Below are 8402 nucleotides of genomic sequence, written 5' to 3' on the forward strand. Positions count from 1 at the left end.
GCAACTACTGTCCAAGAATATGATATACATATAAAAATATCTTTATGAAATATACCACCATGTACAACGACTATATACCAATACAGAATCAAAACAAAACTTGTCAAGGACACAGATTTTTTTTTGGTAAAAGTATCAGGTGACCAGTAGGAGTCCTTCCTCTGAAGTTCCCCTGAAGCTACTTTTAAAGATCATTGATAAAACTGGCTTAATTGATGCTCTCAGAAGTCATGGGTGGGAGGTGGAAGGTGGTAGGGATCCAGGAGACCACTCAGGATGACACAGCTGGTGTCCAGAAACTCTCTTTTCTCCCGCCGTCACCAATGCCAGGCAGCTGGACCCAGGGCTCATCTCCCTTCATGGAGAGAGCCACGTCCACAGGGTTGCTCCCACAGGTCTCCAACCCCTCTGTAGATGTCTCATGGTTTGTATGGTGAGAGGACAGGCAAAGGGAGGCAGCCTGAGTCAGGCACCCGTCACGCGGTCCTTCTGAAGGAGATGAATGACTTAAGCCCTCCTTTTCATGCCTACCTTGCCTGATGCCCCTCCGCCCCCATCAGGGAATATCTGTCAACATATGGAGCCATTTTAGCAGTCACAGTGTTAAAGGGAGCTGCTGGCATCTAGCGGGTTGAGGTCAGGGAAGCAGCTGGACACTGCCGTGCACAGAACGGGCCATCCAAAGACATGATCTGAAATGTTGGTAGTGCCGAGTTTGAGAAATGTGATCTAGACTTTGGACTAGATTCTTTTTTTTTTAATTTAAAAGTTTTTTTTTCATTTTATTCAATTTATATGCCAACCACAGTTCTCCCTCCCTTTCCTCCTCCTGCTCCCCCAAATTCTCCCCCTATCTAAGCCCCCATCCACTCCTCAGAAAGGGTAAGGCCTCCCATGGGGAGTCAACAAAGTCTGGAATATCAAGTTGAGACAGGACCAAGGCCCTCCTCCCGGTATCAAGGCTGAGCAAGGTATCCTTCTATAGGGAATGGCTCCAAAAAGCCAGTTCATGCACTGTGGGATAAATCCTGGTTTCATTGCCAGTGGTCCTACAGACTGCCTATAGATAGAAGTTTCTGCTCCACCTGGTCCCTCAGCTTCTCAGCCCCAATGAAACACACAGAGTTTTTTTTTATATTAATTATAAACTCTTTGGAAAATTAGCTCAGGCTTACTATTAACTACCTCTTTCAACTTAAATTAACCCATAATTCTTGTCTATGTTTAGCCACATGGCTTAGCACCTTTTATCAGTGAGGCATTCTCATCTTGCTTCCTCTGTTTCTGGCTGTGACTGACTCTGTCTTTCCTCTTCCTAGAATTCTCCTAGTCTGGTTGCCCTGCCTATATTTCCTGCCAGGCTACTGGCCAATCCATGTTTTATTAAACTAATAAGAGTGACAAATCTTTACAGTGTACAAGAGTATTATCATCCCACAGCAACTGTCCAAGCCACAGGACTGTCACCCACATTCAGTGGGCCTAGTTTGGTCCTATGCAGGTCCCCCAGTTGTCAGTTCAGAATCAGTGGGCTCCCACTAGCTCAGATCAGCTGACTCTGTGGGTATCCCCATCATGATCTTGGCCCCTTTGCTCAAATCATCCCTCCTCCCTCTCTTCAACTGAACTACAGCGGCTCAGCCTAGAGCTTAGCTGTGAATTTCTGCATCTGCTTCTATCGGTTGCTGGGTGAAGGTTCTATGATGACAATTAGGGTGGTGATCAGTCTGATTACAGGGGAAGGGCTGGGACTAGTGAATCATCAAGTGTGGTCCCAAGACTTAGCACATCAGCATCACCTGAGGACTTCTTACACTTGTGGAGTCTGGGGCCCCACCTCAGGCTACACCAGAAGCTGAGAACAATACCTGTGTCTCCAGATGATCTACAAGACACTCAAGCTGGGAGCCCTGTCTAGGGAACACATTGCTGGAGGCTGGTAGTGTACTAACATACATGTAAGCCGGTTTGCTCATTGTCTCTGCAGAATTATTAAGATAGAGGGTCTGAATTAGTTTAGTTAGAATTTACATTTTTTACAAGTTCCGGGTAGCGCTGACAGGGCTTGTCCTGGACCACAGTTTGAGAACAACCCAAGACATTGCTTCAATTCCCTGTGTGAAACACAGCCCACCTGCCTAAGGACACTTTAGATCCCCTCCAAAAAGGAGGATGTCTCCAAAGGAAGGACCTAGGGATACGTTTGCTTTAAATTTTTAATTATTTAAAAAATCATAAATGTGTTAGAGAATTGTAGTGATAAGACGCCACCCAGCTAGCTTTACCCGAAATAATTATTCGGAAACTGTACAAACACTGCCTGGCCCGTTATCTGTAGCCTCTTATTGGCTAACTCTCACATCTTGACTAACCCATTTCTAATAATCTGTGTAGCACCACAAGGTGCTGACTTACCAGGAAGATTCTTAACCTGCATCCATCTTGGAGAAGAGAGTTATGGAATCCGCCTGAGGCACAAAATGTAAACAAACAGGGTTGAAAATACTGGCCTGGAGTGAGGGGTAGGTTCAGGGGTTATTGATTAATGACGTCATCTCTGAATCCCTCAGGCCTACAACAGTTGTTGAGCAGGGATGGAGAAAATCAGCTGGCGAGTTTCAGAGCACTGTGCCCAGGCCACAGAACAGGTGAACTCCATCAGAACTTCTGCAGGACCTAGCAACTGGTGCTTCAAAGGCAGTCCTGGGGGAGGGGGACAGCTGGAGAGATGGCTTAGCAGTTAAGAGCACTGACTGCTCTTCCAGAGGACTCGGGATCGATTCCCAGCATCCACATGGCAGCTCACAACTCTCTGTAACTCCAGGATCCAACACCCTCACACAGACATACATAGAGGCAAAATAATGATGCACATTAGAAAAAAAACAAAAGCAGCCCAGGTGATTCCAATATGCAGCCACAATTAAGAGTCAGGGACTTCGGAACAGTCTGGCAGTTTCTCAGTTCCCAATGACCAGAAAATCCACTCCTTAATATCCACCCAAGAGAACTGAAAACACACACCTACACAAAAACTTGCGCACAGATGTTCACAGGCACAGCATCCAGACAGATCAACACACTAAAATAGATGGGTTCTACACATGGTGGAATGTTGTCTAGCGACAAGAAGAAATGACACGCTACCACACGGATGAGCGTTGAACGCAGGAAGGCAACGAGTTTCAAAAATTTCACAAATTGTATGAACCCATTTCCATGAGGCAGTCAGAATGAGTGAGTCCACAGAAACAGAGAGTAGAGTAGTGGTTGCTAGGGGCTGGTGTGAGCTGGGAATGTCCAAGGAGTAGTTAGTGGGCAGCCAGGTTTATTTGGGGACGAGGAAGACGTTTTGGAACCAGATAGACGTGGTGCAACACTACAAATGCCACTGGAGTAAATGAATGCCTTAAAATGGCAAAAATAATACATTTTATGTCAGAGATTTTATTCAAGGGGAAAAAGACAACCAACAAAGCTCCCCCCAGTGTTCTGTGAGCTTTCCTAATGAAGGTGTTTTAAGAAACCAGGGCCAACCTACAGCTATTAATCTATTAGCTTAGTCAGCGGAGAACAATCTGACATAGACAACGTGACCCGTGGGGTTTGAACACTTGGCCGAGATAGAGAGTAAAATGCTCTTGGAGTGTCTATGATCAGATACGTGAAGAGCCAAGATGCAAGTTTTGTCTTGGAGCTAAAATTTCATTGATTTGAGAGTCTGTCTTCAGAATGAGGTTTGTGCTTTTCTGGTATTCAGAAGTTAACGGAGCGAGTCGTGGCTGAGACAACTTTCCCTCAAGTGTCGGGTGGAGTCTTGGTTATTTAATGTGAATAGAAGCAGAAGGATGTCCTCAGAAGACTGGAGGCTCAGGGCACTGTAGGGGGAACTGGCACTTAAGTTACATGTATGTAGGGAACAATTTATGTACCGACTCTTAAGAACAGGTATGTGTTTCTGTGTTTGGGTATATGCATGTGAGCACACGTGCCCTTGGGAGTCACAAGAGGGCATCAGATCCACCAGGGCTGCAATTACACAGCTTGTGAGCTGCCAGACATGTGTGCTGGAAACCAAACTCGGGTCCTCTGCACAAGCAGTGTCTCAATTACTTTCTTATTGCTGTGACAAAATACTACGACCACAGTAACAGTAAAAAAAAAATTTAATTAAGTCACAAATGGACCATAAAAGTGTTTGTCTAACTATTAAATGCATGAATAAACTAATTTTAAAAATCAAAAAAGGCATTTAATTTGGCTTATGGTTTTAGAGGGTTAGAGTCCATGATGGTGTGCAAAGGCATGCCCACAGGAACAGTTGAGAGCACATGTCTTGATCCATAAGTAGGAAGGAGAAAGAGCCAACTTGAAATAGTCTTTTGCAACCTCAAAGTCAGTGACATTCCTTTTCCAACCAGGCCACGCCTCCTAATCCTTCCCAAACTTCCCACCATCTGGGGACCAAGTATTCAAATATGTGAGCCTATGGAGGCCATTCTCATTCAAACCAACACAAGGAGTAAGAGCCCTTAATCTCTTTTTAAAGAAAAGCTGTGGGAGGAGTCATAACCCCCACCCTTAGTTATCTGCAGACGGATATCCTGAGAGAGATTATAGCAAATAAAATACAAAATATAATTGTCTTCTAACAATTCAGCTTATATTACCTTTTTAATATTTGGCTTAGAATCTGCCTTTCTTGATGACTTTAAACTTCTAAGGATAGGGACCATGCCTAGCATACTTACCACTATATATTTACTCAGCAATTCTTGGGTTCTCCATCTTTCGCTGTTGATGGACGCCAACCTGAAGGCCACAGTTAAACTTGGCCACAATCAAGGTGAGTGACTACTGACCAAAGGACGGCCACCCAGGTGGTGGACACAGGGTAAGGGAAATCTGTGTGCCAACTCTGAGACCATGGTGCTGCAGGTGTAGAAAATAGGAACGGCAGGAATCAAGAGGCTTCCTACAAATGATTGCTGGGCTGCATCTCAAGGAAGACTGTGGATGGGTGGGTTAGAGCTGGAAAGGCAATTCCTGCAGAGGTGTTTCATGATGCATGCAAGGCCACAAGAGGCTGAGCACAGACAGAGCCACCTGCAGAGGTCACGCCGCTGAGCATGGCTATGGCCTGAGATGACAGGCTTGGCCTCGCTGGAGTCTGCCCGAGGATGGGGTGTGGGGGTACAGCTAAAGCTGGGGACGCAGTCAGAGGCACGTGATTGTGGAACCCCCTGCAAGTGCTCTGTAGAGGCCGGATTTGAGCAAAGAGGAGGAGAACTGTACTGGGATGGTCTTAGAGAGACAGGAGGAAAGGGCGGTCGTGATGAACAAGATTCATTATGGGTATGAAGAAGAGGAGATCTGAGCGTGGGGAAGGTAGCTGTATTGGGATTTGGCGGTTGCGGACTACTGGGAGCGAGGTGAAAACAAAGTGCCAGTGTGTGTCACCACAGGTCACATTTATCGGATGCTTATGTACCTGGCACTGGCTTATGCTACATACCCACTGCCATTAGAGACTTATCATGACTCCTGAAGTGGAGACCATTTTTTATGCTCGTGGTATTGATGAGGAAACTTTGACTCGCCAAAGTAGTTCCTTCATCAAAGTCTCCTGATCAGAATGTAGAGTAGCCGAGAGGCTTGACCTTGGACAGCTCGACTTGAAGAGCCACATCCCTGACTGGAGGTGCTGTTCCTCCCCGGTGGTCAGTTTTCATGGATAATGATACATCTTCTCCAAGGTGAGGAACTATAGAGAAGATAACGGCTGAGCCAAGGAGGAGGGAAGTGCTCTTGAGCTGAGTTCAGGGTAAGCTGAGCTGGAAAGGCTGCGGATTATTCGGTGACTTCCCATGGGCATGTTTTTACTGTCTGGGAGGGCATTTCTGGAGGGGAAGACTTAGAAGGTACCAGCTACGGACAGGAGTCAGTTGTGGAGATGCTACAACCTAGGGGAAGAGGAGACAAAGTTCAAGTGAGAAACCAAGAGACACCAAAGAACTAATCATGTCCTTTGAATACAGCCACCAGGAAGTCCCTGGGAACTCTGGTCTGAGTTGGGTCTTGAATGGGTTAAAGGGAGACACGATTAACAAGAAGAAGTGCAACAATCCGAGTTCCATGGATGCAGGAGAGAGACTACCAAGAGGAAGGATGAGCATGCAGAGGGCTCGGTTTCCTTTCCTGCGCAGATGGCAGAGATCTGCAAGCGTTAGAAGGGTACAGATTCAAGCGAGCTGGGCACGGCGGTGAGCATCTGCAAGGCTGGGGCAGGAGGATCTCTAGCTCAAGGCAGCAGGGATGTGTGGGGAGAACTTGTCTTTTCAAACAGAGGAATTAGCGGAAAGGGTAAATTTGACACTGAATGGGACAGAGTGAGAAGCAAACAGGATTCCATCCTTGAAGGGGGAGGGATGGGGTAGAAGTCTAGAGGGTGAGTTGAGAGTCACATCCTTCAGAGAGGAGGAACACTTCTGTGGAGTCTGGAAAAAAAGTATAGGTTTTAACTCACTTTGAACAGGACACAGGGCCATCAGAAAGGAGACAATTGGATGAGGGCTCCAACCACTGTGTTCTGAAGCTCACAGCTGCATTTACACCCTAGCACCCATGACTGTCGAGACTGTAACAGGTACTTTCATGGGATCTTCCCTCCTCTCCCTTCAGAACATACACCATGGCAGAACTGCACCATGTATGTTGTCTGTCCTGCTTTCCCTCACCCCTTTTCTGTTTCAAAGTTGTTCCTCATGATAAAGTCTCCCTGTCCCTTAAATCTGTTTCATGGTGGATTCAGATCTACAGACCTGTAAGTGGGAAAAACAACGAAACCCAGATGGGTGGAATTAGGAAAATCTGGATCCTTCAATCTTTGGTGATTCTAGAGTGACTGAGACGGAAATGACAGAAAAACGGGTCGTGAAGGATCCTGGTGACCTTCTCATAGGGATTCAAGGTCAGCCTGGTGGCACACCAAATGCAAGCTACATCTTCTGCAGGTCTAGGCAGATGTGACCCTTCAAGATGGATGTGAATATGGGCATGGAGACAAGGGTGGACAAATGGAGTCCTGTCCAGTTATTTGAAGAAAGAAGTGAGGTCAGCTGGAATTCGGTCCTGTGGATGAAGTTTCAGAAGAGCTACTGCAGGAGACGAAAGAGGAAGAGGGAGAGGGAGAGGGAGAGGTAGAGGGGGAGGGAGAGGGAGAAGGGGAGAGGGAGAGAGGGGTGGTGGGAGGAGGAGGGGTGGAGGGAGGGAGGGAGAGAGAGAGAGACAGAGAGAGACAGAGAGAGAGAATGCAAAGGTGGCAGGGTAATGGGCAAGGGATAGAGACACTGACAGAGGTAGAAAAACCCTGCAGGTCTTTAGTCTTTATGAGCCTTAGGTGCTTTTGGGTTTTCTATTATCTGTTAGGGGAAACCACTGGAGGCGGGGTTGAGTTTGGGCATTACATGATCTAATTTACAACTGGTTAAGATCATTGTCGCTGCTGTAGGGCGTAAGAACAGAAACAAAGGAACAGTTAAAACAACAAAGATGTCATTGTTGCCATCCAGGAAAGATGAAATGGCTTCGCATGGAACTAGTAGATAGTTTCCCTCCAATGACATCTTTTACTCAGTAAAATATGAAGGGCATCAAAGATGGGAGGGAGGCTGGATGGACAATACTTATAGGCTATTACTCACTGCTTTTCAGAAATTAGCCCTTACTAGGAAACTCAGCAGTCTACAAACCGGGACTATGTCGTTCTCAACTTCACCTTGTAGCTTCCTGCACTGACAGAGTTGCCAGATACTTTAATTATAACAGTTTAACTGGGAAACTGGATTTGTGAGGGGGTGGGAAAAAGGTGAAGAAATTAAGTTACATTCAAGAAAAGGCCTAACCGTTCCATGACATTCTATTTTTGGTATCAGCTAGGCTTATCTCGAGCAGCACTGTATTTATGAAACACCACAGTCTGTATTTTCTTTTAAGGATCAATACGCAGCTCATCCTCTCAGAGAAAGACCTCCTCCATCTCTGTGACCTCTGCACCGCGATCTGCTTTGGTGTAATAATGTCTTGTCATCTGTAGACTTTCAGCTCACTCAACACGACAGTGTCTCTGTGTTTGCATGTACGAGAAAATCTACTCGTAAAGAGACAGACATATAAACAAAACCAGTTATAAATATTTGCCCTTTAAACAAAAGGTATACCATATATTTTTATTAAATCATAGAAAATGTTGCATACAAATTTTTCCATTTTGGAGAAACTAGAATGTCAAACATCTCAGTAACAAAGAAGCTCAAAAGATGCAATCTCTCCTTAAGCAGAGACAACTTTTAAGTAATCTTTTTTTTTTTAGTTGAAATAATTACTAACAGGTTGTTGGCCTT

Source organism: Arvicola amphibius, chromosome 12 (assembly GCF_903992535.2).
Source record: "Arvicola amphibius chromosome 12, mArvAmp1.2, whole genome shotgun sequence".
Lineage (NCBI taxonomy): Eukaryota > Metazoa > Chordata > Mammalia > Rodentia > Cricetidae > Arvicola > Arvicola amphibius.